The sequence below is a fragment of the Cavia porcellus genome, unplaced genomic scaffold, assembly GCF_034190915.1.
Source record: "Cavia porcellus strain 051 isolate PalLab524CR breed Dunkin Hartley unplaced genomic scaffold, mCavPor4.1 scaffold_5, whole genome shotgun sequence".
Lineage (NCBI taxonomy): Eukaryota > Metazoa > Chordata > Mammalia > Rodentia > Caviidae > Cavia > Cavia porcellus.
Genome location: NW_026947488.1, coordinates 16,756,560 through 16,782,624, shown reverse-complemented (window position 1 = coordinate 16,782,624; position 26,065 = coordinate 16,756,560). Strand labels below are relative to the sequence as shown.

Genomic DNA, 26,065 nt, shown 5'->3' with positions numbered 1-26,065 from the left:
CGTTGGAGGAGGAGCTCTGGTCCTTGCTGTTGCTGAGGATGGCTGTAGTTCTCTCCTGGGGGAGCTCTAGTCTTTATCTTGATTGTCACTTCCTAACTCTAGTACAGATCCCTCAGCCTGCTAAGACATATCCTTTGTCCAACTAGTGCAGATTTTCTAGCTTCTATCACTGACTTTTGGGCTGTCCCAGTGCAGATCCTTACATGAAACATCGTCATGGGCTCAAGGCCTCCAGTTGGATTCGTGGAGTATATTGCCCTGGGCTGTAGGTCTTCAGCTGGATTCATTCAGGGCATTGCTATAAGATACTGGCCCTCAGATAGATTCTTTGGGTCTCTAATGTGTGGACAGATTTCCAGCACTCTTTTTTGTTTGACTCTTTGTGTGAATACTATAAAATAATACTATAAATTATGTGCCTTATATTAAATTATTTCCCTTGAAAACCCTGACTACAACAGCATAGTTCTCTAATTTTGTAAAAATAATCTGAGTAAGAGATGTTTAGTAATCACCCAAAGACACAGTTGGCAAATGATGATAAACCATAGTTTACTATTGGCTACTATAATCATTTAGGGGAAGTACTGTTTACTTATCATTGTTTTCACTACTCTATATTCATTATATAGAATATTGAATTTCATTGTGTGGTTTTCTTACATTTTCTATTTACAATATCAACAAAATCATGCCTTTCTTAGAAGTAAACTTTAGAGGTGGCAGAACTTTAGTAATTAAAAACTTCCAGAGATACAAAGAAAGTCCTAAAGTGAAATATAATATGTTCATAGGCCAGGAGTTTCTATAGGTAAAGGAGTCTGTATCTACCTCTTCCATTTTTTCTTTATTACTATTATTATTATTATTTTTTGCAGTACCGGAGATCAAACTCAGGACCTTGCCTTTGCCACCGCAGGCGCTTACACCACTGAGCTAAATCCCCGGCCCTCATTTTTTCTTTAAATATACTGTTCTTAGCACTCATTTTTCTTTATTTGTCTGCTTAGATTTGGCTAAGGTGGTGGTTGAATTTCGAAAAATTTAAACTCACATGTACATTGACGTGGAAGAATAAGTTCTTTTGAATGGGAAAGAAAATTTAAAATGATTGTTTGAAAGTTTTTGATCCTCTTAGCCTTAAGACTGTCCTGCAAAGTGAATAATGAAAATGTGTTACTAGCAGTGTAAGGTGCAGGAAGAGAAAGCAGTGGAAAGAAAAGTAGCTCAAGAACAGGTTTTGTTATGTGTAATTCAGGGTAAAATAAATGTTGTGTTCTAAAACAATGGCTAAACAAGTAAGATTTAGATTATTTGAGAAACAAAATTCAGACTAGATTTCTTATTTGCAAAAACAGAAAAATTAACTCTTGTCCCTATTAGGGTACAAATTAAGCTACTGTAAGGAAAAAACAAACAAAAACCAGGGAACTAGTGTAGTCTAGGACTGGCAAGATGGCTCAGCAATTTAAGTTCTCTCACAGACCTTGATTCCTTCCACGTTCTTGCTCCTTCATTTCCCAGGATGCCACACTTTACTCCCGAAGGATGGTGTCCTCATTTTCATGGCTGTAGGTGGCAAAATTCCGTGTCTGTATTCTGACCATTGAAATAGAAAAGGTGGTAACAGCTTTGGCTTTAGGAGACAACCTGGAAACTGCACTTTTGCATAGTATTGTTGCAAATAATGATTGCTTCTGTTTGTAAGAAAAATTTTCTAGACAAAGTAACGAGGGAAGAAAAAGAAATAGAACACAGGAAACTTGGAAAAGGGAGGAATGAAATTGTCATTAGTCTGTATATTCTATTTCTTTCATTTTCTTCTACTTAAAAAAACACTTCTTTCTTCTGCCAGCTTTGACTTCAGTTTGTTCTTGTTTACCTTAGATGTCAAATAATTAGTGTGACATCTTTATTCTTTCTTTTAAAAAATTTTATTAGTACATGATTGTGATACATGATGTTTACATTCTTCTTAGGGAGTAGGTACACACACATAACACATCTTCATTCTTTTTTATTCCCACTTTTCTTCCTATCCACCCAGCCTCTCTCCTTCTCCTCCCCTTTCCTCATTTTCATCATTATTGCTAATATAATTATTTTAAGTTCATGCTAACAAAATTTAATGTTTATATTCATTGTGGTATTTGGTGCAGTTAATTTATCTCAATATAAAGTCAACACTCAAAAATCAACAGCATTCCTGTATCCAAAGAGCAAACTCACTGAGAGAGAAATAAGAGAAACCACGCCCTTTACAACAGCAGCCAAAAAGTGAAATATTTAGGAATTAATTTAACAAAGGAAGTAAAAAGTCTATTCAGTGAAAATTACAGTACTCTGAAAAAAGAAAATAGAAGTGGGCCTGAGAAAATGGAAAGACATTCCTTGTTCATGGATAGGAAGAGCAAACATTGTGAAAATGGTCATTCTCCCAAAATTGTTACACAGATTTAATGCGATTCCAATCAAAATACCATTAGCATATCTCACAGATCTAGAGAAGTCATTCCTAAAATTCATCTGGAACAAGAAGAGACCTAGAATAGCAAAGTCAATCCCGGGCAACAAAGGCAAGACAGGAAGCATCACAATCCCTGACTTCAAGTTATACTACAAAGCTACTATAATAAAATCAGCATGGTACTGCAATAAAAACAGATCTGAAGATCAATAGAATAGATTAGAAGATACAACTACAACTACAAACACATTCAGCCACCTTATCTTTGATAAAGGGGTCAAACACATTCACTGGGCAAAGATAACCTCTTCAATAAGTGGTGCTAGAAAAACTGGCTCTGTACATGCCAAAAACAAACTAGACCCATGGCTATCACTGTGCATTAAAGTCAAAATGCAACAAAGATCTAAATATTAAAACAAAACACTAAATCTGCTGGAAGACAAAATAGGTAGAAATCTTGAAGATATAGCAAGAATTCATGAACAAAAATCAAACTGCACGAGAAATACTACCCAGAATCAGTAACTGGGATCTTGTCTGGGATCTTAAAAAATTTTTGTATGTCAAAAGAAATCTCGAACAGAGTGAAAACAAAACCCACAAATTGGGAAAAAAATCTTAAGTCAACTGTCCCTCATAAAAATGACTTCTATCTAGAACATATAAAGAATTAAAAAATTCAGACTTCTGAAATTCTAGGACCCAACCCAAAAATGGGCATCTGAGATGAATACACACTTCTCAGATGAAGAAATACAAATGGCAAATAAATACATAAAATTTTTCAGCATCATTGGTCATTAGAGAAGTGCAAATTAAAACCACACTGAGATTCCATATCACTCCAGAAAGAATGGCCAAGATCAAGAAAACAACCATTACCAAATGCTGGAGAGGCTGTGGGGAAAAAGGAACACTTCTGCGCTGTTAGTGGGAGTGTAGATTGGTGCAACCACTATGGAAATCAGTTTGGAGGGTTCTCAAAAAGCAGGGATAGGAAGTCCCATTTGACTCAGCTATTCCCCTTCTAAACATGTTCCCAGAAAAATTCAAAACCTCATATCACAGTGGTATATGTGAACCCATGTGCATCCCTTCCAGGATAGGGAAATCTATATGACCCTTGTCTCATCATTGTGTTTTGATAGTAGATAACTTGTTTGTTCACAGGATTATAGATTTTAAATGTATCCAGGGAATTGCAACTGATATGGATGTTGTAAAATGAGGTTTTCTGTTTAGAGTTGATTATAAAATCAGTTAAGATTTTAGGGGATGTTGAAATGGAAGTAATGTATTTTATATGGGAGAGGGGAATACATTTGGAGAGGCTGTAGGGTGATGTTTTGAATTAAATAAAGTCAGCTCACAAATATGACAATTATATGAAATTGTGTATATGATTATTAGCTAGATTTAGTGACCCCACAAGTATGGAATGACTTCAAATGCCGTGCTATACAGAATAAATATGTACAATTTTTATTTTTCAACTACAAATAATCGTGAACACAAAATATGTTATTTCAGACAAGTGGGATGAAAGTGGAAATCAGTAAAAGAAGGAAATTAGAAAATTCACAACTGTGTTAGTATTATATACCATGTTGTTAAACAATCTGTGGAAAAACAAAGGAAAAGTGACAAGAGAAATTAGAAAATTCCTTTGTATTAAACACACTAAAAAGTTTGGGTTGTCTTGAAGATAGTTCTTAGAGGGAAGATTACATATGAGAATTCCTCAAAAAAGAAATTCCAAATCAATAACCTAAGTTTATACCTGGAGCACCACTGCCACTGCCAACAACAGCAACAACAACAACAACAAAAAAAACGAGGCACAGAAAAAAGCTAATAATACAGATATTAATGGATACATATGAAATAGGAATAGAAAGTAATAGAATCAACTGAACCAAGTGGTGGTTTGAAAAGATTAACAGAGCTGACAAAATGATTAATAAGGCAAACTGAAAAAAAAGACTCAGGTTATTAAAACCAGAAGTTAAAATGGTGACATTATTACTGGTCTTATAGTAATTAAAAACTATAAGTGATTACTTGGACAGTTATATAAAAACAAATTAAATAATCTAGATAAAAAGAAAACATAAAATACAGAGGAAAATTTCTTAAAAACATACCAACTACCAAAATTGACTCAATATAAGATATAAATAGAATTATAGCAAATAAAGAAGTTGGATCTGGAGTTTTAAACCTTCCTCAGAAGAAAAGAAGTATTAACACAAATTCTTTTCCAATTCTTCAAAGAATGGAAGTGAAGGGAACACTTCCTACTTCATTCTGTGAGTCCAGCGCATTCAGATACCAGGGCTAGACAAAGACTTCATGGAAATGCAAAGGAGACTCTAATAACTCTAATTTTAATTTTGTGAAATGTCATTAGTAATTTCATGGGGATTACATTTCATATCATATCATATACATACACCAAGTAAGCATAGAAGAAAATATACATAAACCAAGTAGGTATAAATAAACTTACTTTAATATAATAAAGGTCTTTTACAGGAATAAGTATTTTTCAGTTTAAACATTTGCCATATTTTTGATCATCCCTTGACACACATACACCTCTGGCTGTACTAATTTGGCTCTTTTTACTCTTTTTTTAGTTATTCTGGCTGAGTGGTTGCCAACATTGTTTATCTTTTCAAAGAACAAACTGTTTTATTGATCTTTTGTGTGATTTTTTAGTCTCCACTTCATTTCACCTCTGATTTTTATTATTTCTTTTCTTCTGTTGGTTTAGGGTTCAGTTTATTCTTATTTTTCTAAGACCTTGAGGTTCATTGTAGGTTATGTAAGATAATTTACTGTATCTAACCTTTCATTTAATATAATTGAGTCTCTTTCACATCACAAAGGCTTTGCTACTTCTACGTTTAAAACATGGTATGATATAGGCCGTGTTATAAAACAGTACGGTGACTACTTAAATTTAAATCTTTATTCTAATATAAAAACCACATTGCCATCAATCCCTCTCCAAAAACTGCCCCTTGCTTTACTCAGCCTATTATTCTTGGCACTCTTTGAAGCAGTCTTGGAAGTCCCCTTTCAGAGTACCTTTGGTTCTACTGTTGTGGCTGCCTCTGCTTTTTGAGTCAATTCAAAATATTTGCCTTTAATTGCTACTTTGGCTTTAAGGAAAGTCAGAAGTTGCACAGTGCCAGATCCAGTGAATGAGGTGTGTGAAGACATGTCACAATGTTCTCATTTGGCAGAAATTGTTGTAAATGTTTGATCAATGATGAGTGATCAAAGAATACATGAATATCTGCATTAAAATTTTTACTGCAAGCCAGGAATGGTGGCACATGCCTGTAGTCCTAGCCCTGGGGAGGCTGAGGCAGGAGGATGGCTAAGAGTTCAAGGCCAGCCTGGACTACATACTGAGTTCAAATCCAGTCTGGACTATACAGTGAGACCTTGTCTCAAGAAAACAAAAACAATGATTACAGTAAAAAAACACAATACCATTAATCCCTTTCAAAATATTCAAACCATTCCTCTCACTTTGGGCACATTCTTTCCATCATTCTTGGTGATGTATCTTTAACTGTCAAAAGTATTTCTCAGTTTAAACACTTGCCATATTTTTGATCACCCCTTAACATAGCTCATTTGCCTTCTCTTTTGGATGATGTAGGTGGACACTATTTTCCTCCCTTTTAAATAGTATTTTTAGACATCAGCTCATAGTCTGGATTGGCCTTGCACTTGCTATGTAACCCAGTCTGTCCTGGAACTCACCATCCTCCTGCTTCAGCCTCTTGAGTGCAGAGATTACAGATGTGTGCCACTTTTCTGGGTCATAATTTTTTGGTTTTACAAATGTCACATACTTTTAACATAATTGTTGGCCTACAGCACAGGGTACTGAGATTGCTAAAATCATAAATGCCTATTCTATTTTCCTAACCATAGACTCTCATCCTTCTGGCTTGCACTAGTTTGGATTTTTACCAGCTATCTAGGAGAATCACTAGCTCATGTATCTTTGCCCACAGAGTTTTCTGACAAGCTTTGGAAATATTGGCAGGCTAGGAGATAGAAAATAATATCACAGTGCAGTCTCAATGAGCCTTTCTCTTTATCTAAGAAATGGATTTTATCTTTTCCTTATTTCAAAGGCCAGTGAATTTTATGTTGATGTGTGTTATCTACTTTCTTCCTGGATTTTGATATTCTTCCTTTTTATTTTTAAAGGTCTCTTTATATATCAAGAAGATTATCCTTTTTTCCTTTGATTTTAGTGGTAAATATTTTCTCTACCTTTTTGTTATTTGACTTTAAGTGTAGATTCTTATTTATTCCATGCATTAAACTTATTATTGCATTTCTAATATCACTTATTACAAAGTGTGTATTTTCAGTTACTTGTGATGCTGCATTTACCATAAATTGTATTTCCATTTTGTATTTTAGAGCCCCAGGATTTCTCTTAATTTTCAAAAAATTGTTTCAATTTCTCCATTAAGTTTCTTCAATAAATTGCCAAGTTATGTGTTTACTTGGAATACACTGGGTTTCTTATGTTCTCTATCGAAGGGATCACACATAGTAATTTTATGGTTGATTTCTGGTGCCTTATTAGTTGACTTGGTGAAAGCATAGTTGTTTGAAAAATGTTGTGCTTGTTAGTACATGACATCTATGCATTGAAAGAGTGGGCATTTGTTTTAGTCCTTGTATTCTGGCTTTGTTTGCCTCTGTCCTTTGAGAAATTTTAAGCAGGAAGTTTATTCCGTCTCTGAACCTTTGGTCCCTACCTCTGTTTGAGCACTGGATGGCACCCTCAGTCCTTTGCTGCAAACCTATAGTTGGTGTATTGTCACTATTTCAACACTAGGGGGGAAATTGAAGCCTAAAGTACAACTGAAGCCCAAGAGTGTTGTTCAGGATGGGCTTGGAAAGTGCCCAAAGAAGATAGTCTGTACCAATGTGTCCGCAAGCTTCCTCTGAGGCTGGGAAGGGCCCAAACACTTTGTGCAGAGTCATTGACCTGTGGCCAGGTGCCACAGAATTCTGCCTGGTGCTGGACCTCATTATGGTGTGTCTGGCTTGGGGCTCCAAAGTAGTGTCTCACTCCTATCACCCACTTCTTCCTTGTCAAAGAGATGTTCTTTCTGCTGTGCTGCTTTTTATTGAGAGAAATATGGGGTTGGCAGTCTTATGGCCACCACTACTTAATGGGTGAAACCCAGAGCCCACAGCCTACTGAAACCAACATTCCACAGAGTCAGGACAAAGGCCTATACTGCCATGGACGGGCTACTGTTGTACATTCATGGACCTAGACTATTGCAGCCAGCTGGAAGTGATGTGGGCGGGAACACAAGTCTGTTCCACTGCAGCCTTGGGTGTCCTCTGGATGCTCAAGTGAATTTAGGGCAGTGATGGTGAACTTTTAGAGCGTTCAATAATACAAACAGCCTGCCATGGCACACATGCCATTGGTTCCCCACTGCTGATCTAGAGTCTGCCCATGGCATTAGCTTGGGTATAGGGAATGTGGAACTCTGTGTAGGTTTCATTGTAATGGGCCTGGTACTGAGCTCCAACACTGAAGCATCTGCTAATCTCTTTTCCCTCCCCTCAGTCAAGATGTCGCTCTTCATGCTGCTTTGCCTGAGTTTGGGAGGACAAGGCATGAGAGACATTGTTCCTTCTTCAGTGCATCTTTTCTTATAGTTGTGCTAAAATCATATACTGTGATCTTCTGACTGATTTTCTTAGCTCTGGCGTAGGTACTTTTGTGGGGAATAGGTATTCAAATTGATGTTTCCATAGACAGACAATCGCCAGAGGATCTTACTGGAGCATTTGGTTCATCTTTCTCTGATCCCAGAATTCTTATTGATGACAGTGTTTCCCAGTGCCAGTAGCAATTGGTATGTATTAAGATAGATACATTTTGCTTTCTTTGGTCTCCTACTAAATTAATCAGCAGTAGTGCAATTTGTAGTAAGACTCATCTGTTAGTTCTTAACGAGAACAATTTTGTTTGAGATCCAGGACACATTTGATAATATCTAGAGACAGGTTGGGGGAAACCCAAACACAGTGGGTAAAAACACTTGGAGGGTAGAACTAATTGTTTTCAGAGCCTCAAATTCCATGATCTTAAAATTTTCTTTTTTTAAGCTCCTGTAATTAAGATGAAGCGTCCTCTACAAAAGATAAAATTGAGGCTGGAATTTAGATTTATTTATAGTACGTTTGGAGTTAGATCCTGGATTCTCATTATACTCTTTAAGTCCATGATTCCTAATGCCTGCCTTCTGATAATGAAAATATACTTTTCAATAGAGTAATAGGTGTCTGGTACTTTGAGAACATTTTTATTCTCTCATACATCTTTTTCTCTTTTGAACTTTTCAGTAATTTATAATAAGAAAACCAGAGAGGCTAAAGCTAAAAATGTAAAAACAAAGATAAGTGAGCAGGAAATTCAATATTTACAGGAAAAAAAATCCCTTTGTTGATTATGGAACCTGCATTTTTTGGCCTTCCTTTCCACCTCCAGTTGGCTCTGGAGAAGAGTAAAAAAGCCTGTAAAAAAGGCTGATGAAGGAGACATATTAAGTTCATCTCTCACACAAAAATCATAAAATCATTTCAGTATATATACTGAAAGATTATTTGTGTGCAAATAAGAGAAATATTACAACCCAAACTCCAGGCTCTGCCTGGATCCTTATGCCTTTTGAGATCTCAATACTCATTTTATTCCTATGGACTCTCTAGTAGCACGATGCCTCCCCAATAAGGTAGAGCCCTCGAAAGTGTTTCATAGCCATTGCTTGATGACTGATGAGAATTGGCAGCTTAGGTTTTCTCTCCACCCCTCATTGCAGGACTCTGCAGGAATTAAGACTGTTGGAAGAGGCACTGCGTAGGCAGTTTGATGAGTACCAATCTGCAGATCCTCAGGGAAAAAAAAAGTAAGTGCAATGCATACATTAAAAGTGCCCCCCCCAATGACCCACTCAGATAGATGGTGTCTGTGAAACCTTCTACTGCAAATGCACAGGTAATGCGTTTGTACCTTCAAGTCTTTTCAGAATGATCTCCAGTATACTAAATACATAGAAAAAGAAAATTCTTCATGGAATATGGACCTTCTCTCTTATACAAAGTATTGATTCATAAGATGACTTTCAATGATTTTCCACAATCCTTCCTGTAAATCAAGGACAAATTCTCATGAATGGGCCTACTTCAGTGCCTAGTGCTTGTTTAGGAGGCCAGAATTGTGTTGATTTAAAGTATCACCAGAGGATTTGCACAAAGAACGTGTCACAGATATATCTTTTTGTAGAAGAAATGGAGAACAGTGGTAGCCTTTTTAAGAAGTTGGTATAAATGAGAGCTGGATCTTGACATGGAAGTTGAGGTAAGTTTCAGAGATATTTTTAAAGGATGGGAGGAATTTAATATGTTTTAATAGTGATAGGAATGACTCTTGTAAAAAAGGAGAGAGTGTTGCTTTCCTTATTAAATTATTGTAATGAAACTTACCAGAACAACACATTCTATTGTTAAGTTTAAGACATTTCCTGTTGGAATGTTAGGCAGCTACAACCACCAGCAAGCTGTTGGTAATTTTTGTACCTTCGATAAATTTATAGCTATATTGGAGAGAGCATTCAGAGCACTTTGTGTAGAAGTGCAGTTTCCTACATTTGTGAGGCCATGGGATTTTTGTCCTTTTGTATCTGGCTTTTATCTTAGCACAATGTTCAGAATCTGAATTTTTATAGAAAAGACATGATCAACAATTTTCAAGCATTTCATAAAAACATGAGAGTGATTAAGTAAAAAATTGAAATCATTTGGAGAATCATATTCTTTTAAAAACATGAGACTATTAATATCCCCAGAGAAATATGAGATATATCATATTTTAAATCAATAACCAACTGACATTTTTAATGCCAATGGTCTCAGAGAATTTAAAAAAAAGCATCAAATAAGACAAGAAAGCTGTAAGCTGCTTACAGACTTCTCAGAAAAATGTATGGGAAATCCTGCATAGGAACATGCTTGGCTAAAATTCAATCACTCTAGACAGAAATGAGTCACATTATGTTGTTACTCTTTTCTTATAGAGATTATGAGCAAGGAAGTGAATGAAGTGATAATTTATAGAAAGTTCATGTACTGAGATGTTTAATTTTTATTTTAAAGAGGATAAAATAGAATAAAATAGAATAAAACCAATCAAAACAAACCAGTGTAAAAGATGCAAGAGTTCAAAACATCACAAAATCAATAATAGTTACCATAATACCTTTTGATGTCTTCAAAATAACTGTAGATAACTTCGGATATGGTGAAAATCAAACAGAACAGAATAGAAACAATAAAAACAAAACAATGAATGCAATAAAGGACTTCAAAACAAGTCTACAGTAAATTCAAAATGGCTACCATAATATATCTTGCTATCTTTCAAATAGCTGCTTGGATTTGACATACCAAACAAAGCAAAAGAGAATAAAACACAACCCAACAAAACAATGGAAATGATATAGGACTTCACAACAAGACCATCGGGAATCAACAGTGGCTGCACCCTCAGAAGAAGATCTCCCCTGGATGTCACACTGCGTACCACTGTCCTCTGAACCTATAATCAGACCTCTGACCATATACCTGCAATGTTAGTGAAACACCAAAGCACCACAGGCATCCATTTTCATTTCACCTGCATAGCTATCATCACACCCTGTGTTTGTGTGGATGAGCCTGTGGCTTATGGGAGTGGTGGGGGTCATTGGTACTTCTTGTTTGCCAGCTCACACATCGGAAGGGGCTGTTCCAGGCAGAGGGAAGCTCGCACATGGTGCTAGTTCCCAGACTGGGCTTGCTTGATGGTGTGCCTTTGCTGTTTCTATCCCTGATCCATGAATGGCACTGACTCATGGGGAGAGGCCGGGATCTGTCTATGCCAGTCCAGCAGCAGCCTGTGCATGGTCCTGGTTTCCAAACTGGGCTTACTTGATGGTGTTTTCTCTACCCTCAGCCTGCAAATGGCCTGTATTGATATATTTAAAATACTAATCTAATAATAATAATAGCAGCCGGAAATTTAAAAAATATTCAAAAATATTTTGAATTAAAAATTATGTACATGGCCAAACTGTTATTTCACATGCTGAAACATAGGGGCATTTCCAGTCATACAAGTAATCAGAAAGTTTATCTGCCCTAGAACTTCTGAGAAATAACTCCTTTTGTAAGCTAGTGAAATGGAAAACAAAGAAAGGTGTTCTGAGATAAAAGTAATAGCAATAATAAATTGAACAAGTAAAATTTTGTACCAGGAATGCTTAAGAAAAGATCTCACTGACAATTCAAGGTGAAAATTTGGAAGTTCTTTATATACATGTGGAATGAAGTGCTGGGCGAAAATTATGGGTGCAAAAAGGATGACATTATCAGCTTTCTTTGGTTAAGATTTAAATGGAGAATGTTTTTAATATAGGTCTTGAGGGTAACAAATGAAAAATAGAAACAAGATTTATAACTGCTACATTTAAGAAATAAAATGAAATAAAATAACTGTCAAGGAGTTAAAGATACAGAAAAAACAAAGCGATTGTAATAAAGATTGGGAAGCAAGATGCCACCGACAATGGCAGAGGAGAGAACTCCAGAGCACTACCTGTCACTTTGACAAACACACAGAAGAAGCCAGTGAAAACCATCAAAGTCAACACTCACAGATCTCTATAGACTTATCAAAAGCTCGTAACAACTAAAGGAAAGTGTAATGAAGAAGGGACATGTGATATCCTGGTAAGCTGGCAAGGAGGATTCCCTGTGACCTGCCTGTTGCTCTTAGTTAGTCATGAAAGCAGCGGCAGACAAGTGTGGACCGGGGATAGGCATTATTCTCAGGGCACTGTGGTGAGGTCAGGACCTGTATGACAGCATCTTAAGAGACCTACGCAATGCATTTCCAGAGCTAGGAAGCTTCCTGGGTGTCCTAGTTACTTTTATCTTTGCTGAGACAATACACTCAACACCCAAAGGTAAAGGGGGGAAGCTTTATTTATCTCAGTGTATAGAAGATTCAGTTCATAATCAGCCGGCTTCCAGGCAGAATAGCTTGGCAGAGGTGTGTTACAGAGGAGAAAATAGTTCATGGCAAGCAGAAGACAGGCAAAGCAAGCAAGAGATGGGATAAGACAAGCTTCTTTCTGTTCTTTGTATTGTACCCCGACTGCCAGGATTAGGGCAATGCCAAACCAATCAGTGGACTGGTTTAGTAATCAGCCACCCTTAATCCTAGTGCTCTTAATCCTAACACTGTACCATGAGTCAATCACACACTCTAGATGCAGCCGCTTCTGCAAGAGCCTCACCTATGACTATTGTAGGCTTTGGGGGGCCATCTAAACACAAGCCACAACAGTGGATGACTCTAGCTAGGAGATTTTTAAAGTCAAAATTATTGGATGAAGTAAAGCTACAAGAGAAAATGTTCAGGAGAAGGAATGGACAGACTCAGACTGCTTGGTAAGGCAGTTTTGGGAAAAGAGATACACAGAAGGTAAAAGGGGCTTTAAAAAACCCTTGATAAATCCAGCGCTACAGTTTAGATCTTGAATATCTCCCGAAGTCCTGTGTATTTAAGGCTTGTTCCTCAACTTATGGTGTTTGGGGGAGGTGATGGGACCTTTTGGAACTGAGGCCTCATGGGAGGAAGTTAGATATTGGAGATGCACCCTGGAAGGGGATATGAGGATGCCAGAACCTTCTTGCTTCCTCTTTGTTTCCTTGGTGACCATGAGGCACACAACACTCCTGTATCATGAGCTTCTTCTACCATCTGCTGCCAAGTCCACAGGCCCAAGTCCATAGGGCATGTCCTGAAACCTCTGAGACCTTTTAAATTGTTTACCTATGGCTTTCTTTTCTCTTTTTCAGTACAGGGGACTGGACATTTAGCCTCATGAATGCTAATAAACACTCTATCACTAAGCTACATTCTCAATTCTTAATCATTTTAAAGTGTATATTGATTACATGGATTACTGATTTGTACATGAAGATCACATGCTTGATCATTTCTTCCCATCACCCCCTTACCCTGCCATCCCTCCTAGTTTCACATATTTTGGGGGTAGAATTTCAGTGTGTATCATGTATTGTGATCACACTTTTGGATTTTTTGATTCTGAGAGGGACTCACTAAGTTATTATGTAATCCAGGCTGGCCTCCAACTTGTAATCCTCTTGCTTCAGCATCCTGAAGAGGTTAGATTACAGGAATGCATCTTGTATTGTCAGTTGGTTTCTACTTTAGGCACTTCATGTCTCCAGGTAATGTTGATGATGAGATTGTTGCCTAGAAATTTCTTTCTTGCAAACTGATTTAATATTACTCAGGTAATTTTTGTTTATATCTTCAACATAATGAATTCAAACAAAACAAAACAGACTAAAACCAATCAAAAGAAAGAATAAAAGCATTACTGAACTTCAAACAAGATGATAGAAAATCAGCAATGGCTACCATAATGTCTCATTTCCTTCAAAATAACTGTTCATACCATCACATGTAATAAAATCAACTATTGTAAACTCTTTAGGAAAAGTTTTAGGCATGTATAAGAATATACATGTATATTTATCCTTTCTTTATTAGAGGGAAAAACAAAAGAAAACAAATTATTAGAAAGACAAGAAACAGACAAATAAATAACAATAGCAAGAAGCCAAAATAATGAGGATATAAGCCTTCAAAACAAAGTGGCAGGAAGGTAACTAAGGTTGTTATTTTGTATAGTTAACTTCAAAAGTGTTAATCATATTACCAGACAAAAACATGCAAAATTGATCTAATCCTATGAATGTTAACTGTTCCAAGAACAAATAGAATCAGTAGTACAATCATTTTATCTATCTTAAATGTATATTTACAAATTTACATCTTTTTTCTTTTCCCTTCCTTCTTTTCTCCTTTTCCCTGTCTGAACTATTATAATAATACAAAGGACAAGAGGTTCTATAACTTAAGAATAAAAAATGTGACTGAAGAAGCAGGGGCAAATACAAAGGAAATATAAAGGCTATTCACAGAAATAATTAAGGAAAACTTCCCAAGCATAGGAGAAGGAAATGATATTCAGATGTATGAGGCATACAGAACTCCAGCCACCTACAACCAAAAGAAATCTACACCCAGACATATAATAATCAAGATCCCAGAAATTCATCACAAAAACAGAATATTAAAAGCCATCAGAGAAAAGAAACAGATCACCTATAAAGAAACACTCATCAAAATCATGACAGACTTCTTGACACAAACCATCAAGTCAAGAAGAGCTTGAAGCAAAGCAATCCAAGCCCTGAAAGAAAATAACCTCCAACCCAGATTGATGTACCCTGAAAAACTGTCTCTCAAAATTAGTGGGGAAACAAGATGCTTCCATGACAAAGAGGAACTGGGGGTACTCGTGACCACCAATGCAACCCTACAAAAAATACTGAAGGACATTCTAGAGAGAGAGAAAAAAATACCAGGATTTCAGGAACAGTGGCAGAGGCCTCAGTGAATGGGGCAGATAGTGGAATGAAGGAGAAAAGTTGACAACCAATGGCAGAAAAATAGCACAGCAGAGATGAGGCAGAGAAGGTGGGCTATAATCTCTAATATAGATGGTCTTGATACACTAACAAAAAGAAGCACAGGCACAGTAGATCAGAAGATAGGGTCCATCGAGATGCTTTGTAATGGAAATATAATTAACCTGAAAGAGGGTTTATAGACTGAAAGTCAAATATAAGAAAACAATGCTCTATGTGACAGGGAACCAGAGAGAAATAGGGGCAACTTGACCAGCACCTGCAGATAGGTTGGAAAAACATGATACTTTTGTGCATTAGAGAACTACTCAGCTATAACAAAGGAAAACCCTGAGGCTTTTGTAGGTAAAGGAATACAACTTGAGATCAAGTCCAGGAGTGAGAAGGTTCAGAACCACTTTGGTAAATAGCAGGTTGTCCCCCAGTCTAAAAACTGAGGGAGATGGTGGGATTCAAAATGTGCGGGGCACCCCGTGGGAGTAAAAGGGGAAGAATAGTCTAAAGGAAAGCAGAGGATATTGTAGACAGTGTATCGGGATTTAAAACCCACATTACTCTCACTGCTCTGTTCAGATGGATTACATTCTGTCCCAGTTTGTCTACATGTACTAGATTTGAGGGCACAGACAGCTATCCTGAAAATAGTGAATATACTATGGTAATCATCCTTAATATCCTACTAACTTAATCTGAAGCTTTGTATAAGTTACACTGTCTTATCATGATTGATCTTCTTTGAATCTGGTTTGTTAGATTGCTGTTTTATACTGACTGATTTTATTTGAATCTGTTATGATTGATAGTACCAAGTCTGAGAGTATAAACAAGAACAGTGAAGATGACCAGATTCACCAGGATACCCACTTTGGTTTGATTATTACCTGCTTTTGAAGTCTTACTATGTCTCCAATGTTTTGTTTTTTTAATATTGTTATGTACTGCTTTATTCAATTATACTATGCCTGATGATGTAGACAATTCTATTGACAATAACAGGAGACATAGTAACCATTATAGATCACCTTACATTGTGGTTTTATGTGAATTTTCATTTCATGTTTTTCTTGGAATTTGGTTTGTTTTGTTTTTCCTTGTAATACAGAAAGGATAGATATACATGTAGAGACTCATACATGCATAGAACTTCTAAACAGTTTGTTAGAACTGATTATATAATGCATGATGAGATGAATAACTACCGTGAAGAAAAAGAGACAGTATAGTACCTAGTGCTGATTCTGTAGTGTCAGGATGTGAAGCCAAGCAATACTGTTATCCTGTGTTCCAGAGTGATTTTAGTCTGTTTTGTTTTGTTTAATTTTAACATACATGAAGGCATGTTGAAAGCTATTTTGAAGAGAATGAGAGACACTATGATACCCATTGTTGACTTTCCTAATGTGTGGTCTTGAAGACCTAAAATGTCTTCTTCATTCTGTTCAGATCAGTTTTATACTGTGTAGTCTTCTATGACTTCACTGTATGTGAAGATATGGGCAAATATTTAGAAGAAAGCAAGAGACAATATGAAAGTGAAGCTCCCTGCTTGTTTTGTTTGAAATTTATGTCTCTTATATTGGTTTCTTATGTTCTTTTTTGTTGTGTTTAATTTTACACTCTTTAAAGTTAAAAAATAAAAATATCAAAGCAGAAAAAAGAGAAAAGAAAGTAACTTGCAAAGCAATGGGTCATGACGCTACTAAGGAAGGTAACGGTGCTGGAGGACAGCTGGGGACATGAAGACCCAGGGCTTCAAGTGGGGTTTACTTCTCTTTGCTTCGTCTACACAACTTTTTTGGTGGTGTTGCCACTTTATTAAGAAAAGGATCATGAAGGGCATATGGATCAACAAAATGGCTGTGGTTAGATGTGGTTTCTGCCTTTGATTATGCTAATTATTGTACAGGCTTTTAAAAAAGTTTTCTTATTTTTTATTAAAAAAATAAAAAAGAAGGAGATTAAGATTAAAAGAGGAGGGGCTGGGGATTTAGCTCAGTGGCATAAGCACCTGCCTTGCAAGCAGGCGGTCATGAGTTCGATCCCTGGTACCGATAAAAAACAAAAAAGACAAAAAAAAAAGATTAAAAGAGGACATAGCAACATAACAACACAGGTCAGAACAGAACAATTTAAGCAACATAGTGTTTCACCACAAGATAACCCGACATAACAGTAGTTACTGTAGTGTTTTGAAATATTTGAGTATAACTTCGTATACTATAGCATCAAACATATCAGGACAGTGTAAAACCATTCAAGAATGAAGGTATTATAGGGTGTTTAGAACCAATTAACAGAAAATGAACAATGTCTTATATATATTATCTCCTTGTCTATAAAAATTTTGTTTATACTATCATATATAATAAAATTGAATAAGATACAACATGATAAAACCGATGGAGACAGCAGAACAAAAGCTTGATGGGACTTCAAAACCAGGTGATACTAAATCAGCACTAGATATTACAATGTCTTGTTTTCTTCAAAATAATTGTTCATACCATCACAGACAATAAAATCAAGCAACCCAGAATAAAACCTTCCAATTAATGAATGAAAACATTATAAGGCTTCAAAGCAATACAATGGGGAATCATGATTACCACATGCTTTTATGTATTCTTACCATTTCTTACACTAGTGAAACTATTGGTATTTACACATGTGAGTTTGATTTATTTAGCTTATGAGTATGGTCTCAAGCTGTGCCCATTTATTTATAAATATCTCAATGTGATCATTCATTATAGCTGAGTAGTACTCCATTGTATAAAAATACCACAACTTTTTTATCCATTCCTCAGTTGAGGACACTTAGGTTGTTTCCAAAATCTGGCTATTACCAATTGTGCTGCTATAAACATGGGCGTACATCTATCACTGGTGGTATGATGTTTTCAGTTCTTCTGCGAATATGCCTAGAAGTGGAAGAGCTGGATCAAATGGGACTTCCAATCCCAGCTTTTGAGAAATCTCCAGACTGCCTCCACAATGGTTGCACCAGTCTACACTCCCCCCAACAGTGCAGGAGTGTTCCTTTTTCCCCAAAGCATTTGTTGTTGGTAGTTTTCTTGATCCTGGCCATTCTTTCAGTAGTGAGATAGAATCTCAGTATGGTTTTAATTTGCATTTCTCTAATGAGTAATGATGATGAACATTTTTTTCATGTATTTATTTGCCATTTGTATTTCTTCATCTAAGAAGTGTGTATTCATCTCAGATGCCCACTTTTGGATTGGGTCTTTGAATTTTGGGGGTTTATTTTTTTAATTCTTTATGTTTTAGACAGAAGTCCTTTGTCTGAGGGAGAGTTCACTAAGATTTTTCCCAGTTTGTGGGTTTTCTTTTCACTATGCTGGAGATTTCATTGACATGCAGAAACTTTTTAATAAGAGGTGATCCCAGTTATTGATTCTGGGAAGTATTTCCCGCGTAGTTTGAATCCTGTTCATGAATTCTCTACCTACCCCTATGTCTTCAAGGTTTTTAACTAATTTGTCTTCCAATAGATTTAGTGTTTCTGTTTTAATATTCAGATCTTTGATCCATTTAGATTTTAATTTAGACATGGTGATAGGCATGGGTCTGGTTTTAGTTTTCGGCATATGGAGAGCCAGTTTTTCCAACACTATTTATTAAAGAAACTGTCCTTCCAGTGAACCTCTTTTGGCCCCTTTATCAAAGATAAGGTGGTTGAGTGTGTTTGCAGTTGTGGTTGTATCTTCTTACCTATTCCATTGCTCTTCGGCTCTGTTTTGATTCCAGTACTGTGTTGATTTTACTACAGATGCTTTGTATTATAACTTCAAGTCAGGGATTGTGATGCCTCCTGCCTTGCCTTTGCTGCTTAGAACTGTCTTTGCTATTCTAGGTCTCTTCTCACTCCAGATGAATTTTAGGAGTGATTTCTGTAGGTCTATAAGGTATATTGATGGCATTTTTATTGAGATTGCATTGAATCTGTATAAGAGTTTTGGGAGAATGGCCATTTTCACAATAATTATTCTTCCTATCCATGAGCAAGGAATATCTTTCCACTTTCTGAGATCCTCTTCAACTTCATTTTTCAGTGTATTATAATTTTCCCTGTATAGGTCTTTCACTTCTTTCATGAGAATAATTCCTAAATATTTTATTTTTTGGTTGCTAGTATGAAGGGTATGGATCCTCTCATTTCTCTTGTCAGTGATTTTGTTGTTAGTGTATAGGAATGCTATTGATTTTTGAGTATCGATTTTGCTACATTGCTCTATTTATTTATTATATGTAGGAGTCTTTCAATGGAGTTTTGGGGGTCTTCTAAGTAGAGTATCATGTCATCTGCAAATAATGATAATTTAAATTCTTTTTTTCCTATCTTTACCCCTTTTATTTCTCTCTCTTTTCTAACTGCTCTGGTTAGTATTTTCCAGTACTATATTAAATAGGAGCGATGATAAGGGACATCTTTGTCTTGTGCCTCACTTTAAAGTAAAGACCTTCAATTTTTGGCCATTTAGTATGATACTGGCAGTTGGTTTGTGATAGATGGCCTTTATTTTATTGAGTAAAGACCATCTATTCCAATTTTCTGTAAGGTTCTTATCAAAAATGAATGTTGGACCTTATCAAAAGCTTTTCCTGCATCTATAGAAATGATCACGTGATTCTTAATTTGGGCTTTATTGATATGATGGATTACATTATTGATTTACGTATGTTGAACCATCCCTGCATACATGGGATTAATCCCACTTGATCATGGTGTAAAATCTTGATGATTTGCTGCATCCTATTTACCAATATTTTATTGAAGATTTTTGCATCTGTGTTCATTAGGGAGATTGGCCTGTAGTTCTATTTTTTAGTTGGGTCTTTCTCTGGTTTTGGTACTAGAGGAATACTTGCTTCCAGGAATGAATTAGGAAGGATTGCTTCCCTTTCAATTTCATTGAAGAGTTTGAGGAGTGTTGGCATTAAGTCTTCTTTGTACTTCTTATAGAATTCTGCAGTGAATTCATTTGGGCCTTTGTAGGTAGGAAATCCATCTGCTTTTCTTTGTAGGTAAGGACTTAATTACATTTTCAATTTCATGAATAGAAATTGGGTTATTCAGCAGTTTTACATCTTCTTGACTTAGCTTTGTTTCTTCATATGTTTCTAGGAATTTGTCTATTTCGTCTGTGTTATCAAACATGAGAGTAGAGGTTTTCAAATAGGTGTTGATGATTTTCTGTATTTCTACAGAGTCTGTAGTGATGTTGCCTCTTTCATTCCTTATTGCATGAATTTGAGCTTTTTCTTTCCTTTTTAAAATATGTTTGGCTAGGGGCTTATCAATTTTATTTATTCTTTCAAAGAACCAAATCTTAGATTCATTGATGCTTTGGATTGTTTTTTAGTCTCTATTGCATTAATTTCTGCTCTGATTTTTATAATTTCCTCCCTTCTTTTGGCTTTGGGATTGATTTGCTCTTCTTTTTCTAGATATTTGAGGTGTAGCATCAGATTACTTATTTACATTCATTCTGTTTTCCTGATGTGGGAACTCAGCACAATAAATTTTCCTCTGAGGACAGCTTTCATTGCATGCAACATATTCTGGTAAGTTGTGTATGTATTTTCATTTGTTTGTAGGTATTATTTAATTTGTTCTTTAATTTCCCCTGTGACCCACTGATTACTCAAGAGTGTGTTATTCAGTTTCCATGTATTTGTGGGATTTTCGCAGTATCTTTTGTCATTAATTTCTAATTTCATGGCACTATGATCCGATAACATGCAAGGGATAATTTCAACTCTTTTGCATTTATTTAAATATGTTCTATGAGCTAATATGTGGTCCATTTTAGAGAATGACCCATATACTGCTGAGAAGAATGTGTATTCTGATGTTGTTGGATAGAACACTCTGTGTATGTCTATCAAGTCCATTTGTTCACAGGTGTGATTCAGTTCTGTTATTTCTTTGCTGATTTTCTGTCTGGTTGATCTGTCCCTTGCTGTCAATTTTGGTTTTTCATTTCTGTTAATATTTGTTTTATATAACTGGGTGCTCTGGAATTTGATGCATATATATTTAAGATTGTTATCTCTTCCTCTTGAAGTTTTCCCCTAACCAGTATGTAATGACCTTCTTTATCTCTTTTGATCATTATTGTTTTGAAGTTCACATTGTCTGCAAACAGAATAGCTACCCCCACTTATTTTGGGGTTCCTGTTGCATGAAGTATTATTTTCCATCCTTTGACTTTCAGTCTGTGAGTATCTTTTTGGTTTAAATGGGTTTTTTTTTTAGACAGCATACGGTTGGATGTTGTTTCTTGATCCATTCTGCCAGTCTGTTTCTTTTAATTGGTGCATTGAGACCATTTACATTAATAGTTATAACTGTTATATGTTGGTTTATTGTTGACATGTTATTTTTCTGCTGTTGCATCTTTATCTTTCTGTTTGTTTCATTGTCTGCTTTGGTTTGTGGTTTTTTCCTAAGTGTTCTAAACTGTCTTTCAGTATTCTTTGCAAGGTTGGCTTGGTGATCATGAAGTTCTTCAGCTGTTCTTTGTCATGGAAGTATCTTATTTCTCCATTGATTTTGAAGGACAATTTTTCAGGGTACATAAGTCTAGGTTGGAAATCATTTTCCTTTAGGATCTGAAATACTTCACTCCATGCTCTTCTTGACTTTATTGTTTGTGCTGAGAAGTCTGCTGTAATTCTGATAAGTTTTCCTTTATAGGTGATCTGTCTTTTCTCTCTGACAGCTTTTAATATTCTATTCTTTTGTTCAATTTCTGGGATGGCCATTATTATGTGTTTAGGTGTAGTTTTATTTTGGTTATGGCTATTTGGAATTCTATATGCTTCATTGATCTTGATATCAGTTTCCAATCTCACTTTTGGGAAATTTTCAGCTATTACTTCTCTAAATATCCTCTTGACATCCTTTATTTTGTCCCCTTCTTTTTCATTTATCCCTATCAATTGAATGTTGTTTTTCTTTGCATCATCTTGAAGCTGTTGAATTGCTATTTCCTGATTCCTTAGTTTTTAAAGCTCTTTTCTTTCCTGTCCACTAGCTGCAATCTTGTCTTCGAGGTCTGAAATTCTATCTTCATTTTCATTGAGTCGGTTTTTACAACTTTCTTTTTTTTTAAATTTTATTTAAGGAGAAAAAGAAAAAAAAAAACAGAAAAAGGGTACAAGTTATATAGAATTTCAGAAAAAATAAACAGTAGGAAACCACTAGTTAATAGATTACATATTGTTATCTTAGAAATAGTTGTTCAAGTTACAAAATTAAAGCATATAAAGTGGAGTTTCAAACAGTGAGACTGCAAACAGTTCTGTTCAATGATCCAACAAAACTCAGTAATATGGTTATCTATCTCATACACTTAAATATACAAGCAGTTATATCCTTTAGAGCACTTTCTTTTCCTTTCTTTTGTATAATGACAATTACACATTTTGAGTTTTATTACTCCCACAGTTCTTATTACTTTTTTTTTTTGAAGAAAGTAAAACCAAATGTGACATAACAGAACAGAGTCAGTCAAGTCAAAAGGATGGACATAATACATAATGTAAAAACAAAATACAAGGTGATCAACAGTGGTTACCATACTGCCTCTTGCTATCTTAAAAAGAATTGCCTATACCATCAGTTATAATAAAATTGAACAAAATAGTAAAGAATAGGGCTGGGGATTTAGCTCAGTGGCATAAGTGCCTGCCTTGCAAGCATGCAGTTGTGAGTTTGATCCCTGGTACTGATTAAAAAAAACCCAGTAAACAATAAAACCAAAACTTTGGAGACATTACAGGACTTTAAAAGAAGATAATAGTCAACCCGAATGGGCGTCATAATGAATCTTGTTGTCTTCACAGTTGTTGCCTATACTTTCGAACTTGGTACTATCAAGCAAAGCAGAATAGGGGAAAATCAGTCAAAACAAGATGGTGAGGGCAATACAGGGTTTCAAATCAAGTTAATAGGAAATCAAAGTGGGTACTATAATATATCCTGCTATTTTTTATTTTTCCCTTAATTAAAAAGATAAAAATAAAAAAGTAAATAATTAAAAAAGGAGATTGAGATAAAAGAGGGCATAACAACAAAACAGAGCAGTTCAAAACATAACCATTTAAGCAAAATAGTGTTTCATCACAAGATATCTTGACATAAAAGTAGTTACCATAGTGTCTCTTTCCTTGAAATCTTTGAGTATAAATTCAAATACTGTAGCACCAAACATATCAAGACAATGTAAAACCATTCAAGAGAATGATAGTATTACAGGGTATTTAGAACCAACTATCAGAAAATGAACAATGATTTCTGTATAATCTCCTTATCTATAAAAGTTTTTGTTTATATTATCACATATAATAAAATCCAATGAGATACAACATGTTAAGACTGATGGAGACAGAAGAATAAAATCTTGATAGTACTTTAAAACAAGATGATACTAAATCAGCACTAGCTATTATGATGTCTTGTTTTCTCCAAAATAGCGGTTCCTACCATCCAACCTTCTCTGCCTCATTTCTGTTGAGCTCTTTTTCTGTCATTAGTTGTCAGTTTGTCTTTTTCATTTTGCTTTCTGATCCATTCATTGTGGTCTCTCTGCCACTATTTCTCGAATCTTGGTATTTTTCTTTTTTAGAATATCCTGCAGTATTTTCTGTAGAATTGAATTGGTGGTTGCAAATTCCCCTACTTCCTCTTTATCCTGGAAGCACCTTGTTTTCCATCAATTTCTAGGGACAGTTGTGCAGGATATATCAATCTTGGCTGGAGGTTATTATCTTTCAAAGCTTGAATTATTTCCCCCCACGCTCTTTGTGATTTGATGGTTTGTGCCGAGAAGTCTGCTGTAATTCTGATGGCTGTTCCCTTGTACGTGATTTGTTTCTTGTCTCTGACAGCTTTTAATATTCTGTTCTTATATTTGATTTCTGGAATTTTAATTATTATATGCCTGGGTGTAGCTCTGTTTGGGTTGTAGGTGGCTGGGGTCCTGTATGCCTCATACATCTGAGTATCTTTACCTTTTGCTCAATTAGGGAAATTCTCCTGGATTATTTTTGTGAATAGCTTTTGTAGTCCATTTGTTTGTGTCCCTACTTCTTCTTTTATGTTCTTAATTCTTAAGTTATAGATCCTATCATCTTCTAGCCTTTGTATTAGTGCTGTTTGTTTACTTGTTGTTTTTAAGTTTTTCATTTCATGCTCCCACATTACAAATCTGCCCTCCAGTTCAGATAATCTATCCTTAGTTTCTTTCAAGCTGTTATGCCAGCTTTTGATAGAGTTTTTAGTTTTCTGGTAATCTCTTTGAACCTGCTTCACGTATTCTATGTTTTCTCTATTTTCTCCATCAAACAATTCTCCCCTTTTTTTCTGTTCTTCCTTTCTACCATCTGTTTCTTCTTGGGCGATGCTTAGCATTTCTCTAACTATTCTATTTATATCTTGCTTTATTTCGTTAAATACTTTACTTTCGAACTTGTCTATGAGGCTCCAGAGATACCGCTTTATGTCTGTCTATTGGTGCCGTGTCTGATATTGCATGTTTTCTGTCCTCATTCTCCTTTGCGTTTCCCTTTCCTGGATCAGTGTTCTCAGGACTGGGGACTGAGGACCCTTTCTTGCTGCTCCCTCTTCTCATACTTTTTGTTCCTTCCATACAAACGTATATAGGAGCCCAAGTTTTTTTCTTTGTTGGTAACAGTTTGTTTGAATCTGCTGGCTAGGTGTTCCCGCCCACTGCAGTACACTAGGGAGACCAAGACCTGGGCAGCCTCTGCTGGGCCTGCCCCTCCAGGTCAACATATTGAAGGCTTCACTGGTAGGGTGCACCGCCAGGTGTTGGGACCTGGTTTGGGCTAGCCTACTGGGTCTTAGTCTGCAGTGTCACCGAAGCCAAGCACTCCGCACCAATCCGGCTTGAGAGGAGAATATGTGACTAAAGTCATTGTAGCGTCCTGTTCCAGCTAGTCTGCCTGGTCCCAGAATGTCCTTTGATGGAGGCTCCCACTCTATGGAAGGGTCCCTGTTCCTCTCACTCACTGCAGTTCAACTCTCAACTCCATTCGCTCATTCCCGCTCTCAGAGCTTTCGTGCATCTCTCTCCCTGCCATGCCAAGTTGGACGCAGCAGCGGCAGCAGGAAATTCAAATCGCGGCTTCAGTGGTGCGGGTTCCAGCTTCCCGCACTGAGATTTTATCTGTTCCTGTTATAGCACTGGGATTGCATTTCTAGCTGGTTTCTCTCAGCTTCATTCGCTCCTGGGTTGGCAGGGTATATCTCCCTTTGTTTAGGACTCCTCGCACCGCGCCATTCCTGGATACTAAGCTGGGTAGCTCAGAGAGCATCCGTAGCTGTTGTTATCTATCCGCCATGTTCTCCTGGAAGTCCCTTGAATTCTGATTTTTACAACTTTCAATGGAATGTTTGATTTCCTATATAACTTTTTGTAACTGCTTTATGTATTCTGTTTGTTTCTTATATTGTTCATCCAGGGATTCTATCTTTTTGTCTAGTTCTTCTAATTTTTTAACTGTGTCTTCTTTAGATATGTTCTGCATCGCTTTAATTTCTTTTATCATTTCTTCTTTTACTTGGGAGATTATTTCTTGCCTGAATTCCTTTAAAGCTTCTCAGAGTTGCTTTTCTATTTCAGTTGCTATTATATCAGGTATTTTAGGTGTGTGGCATATATTTTCTTCTATGTATATAACTCCTAAGGTTTCTTGGGATTTGACTGCAGGTTTGAGATTGTATTTTGGTCTTTCATTTTATCATTTTCCTATATTTCTGTGTTTCAAGTATTATTCCAAGGCTTCCCCAGGGCCTGTTGGAAATCCTGTTCGATGCCCTCAGCTCCTACAACTCTGGCCGCACAGTTCCTCGGATTGAGAGGGTTACTGGAGGTGGGACAGGCAGGCCCATGCCCTTAAGGGCAGGTTGAG

The 26,065-nt window shown here is 36.2% G+C and overlaps 1 protein-coding gene across 1 annotated transcript in view; it reads left to right on the top strand.

Moving 5' to 3' along the window:
• Positions 1-26,065, top strand: part of Svp (seminal vesicle polypeptide) — a 151,909-nt gene that overhangs the window by 107,125 nt on the left and 18,719 nt on the right. The window contains 1 exon segment of the mRNA NM_001172730.1: positions 9,358-9,444. The gene's annotated coding sequence lies outside the window, so the exon portion shown is untranslated.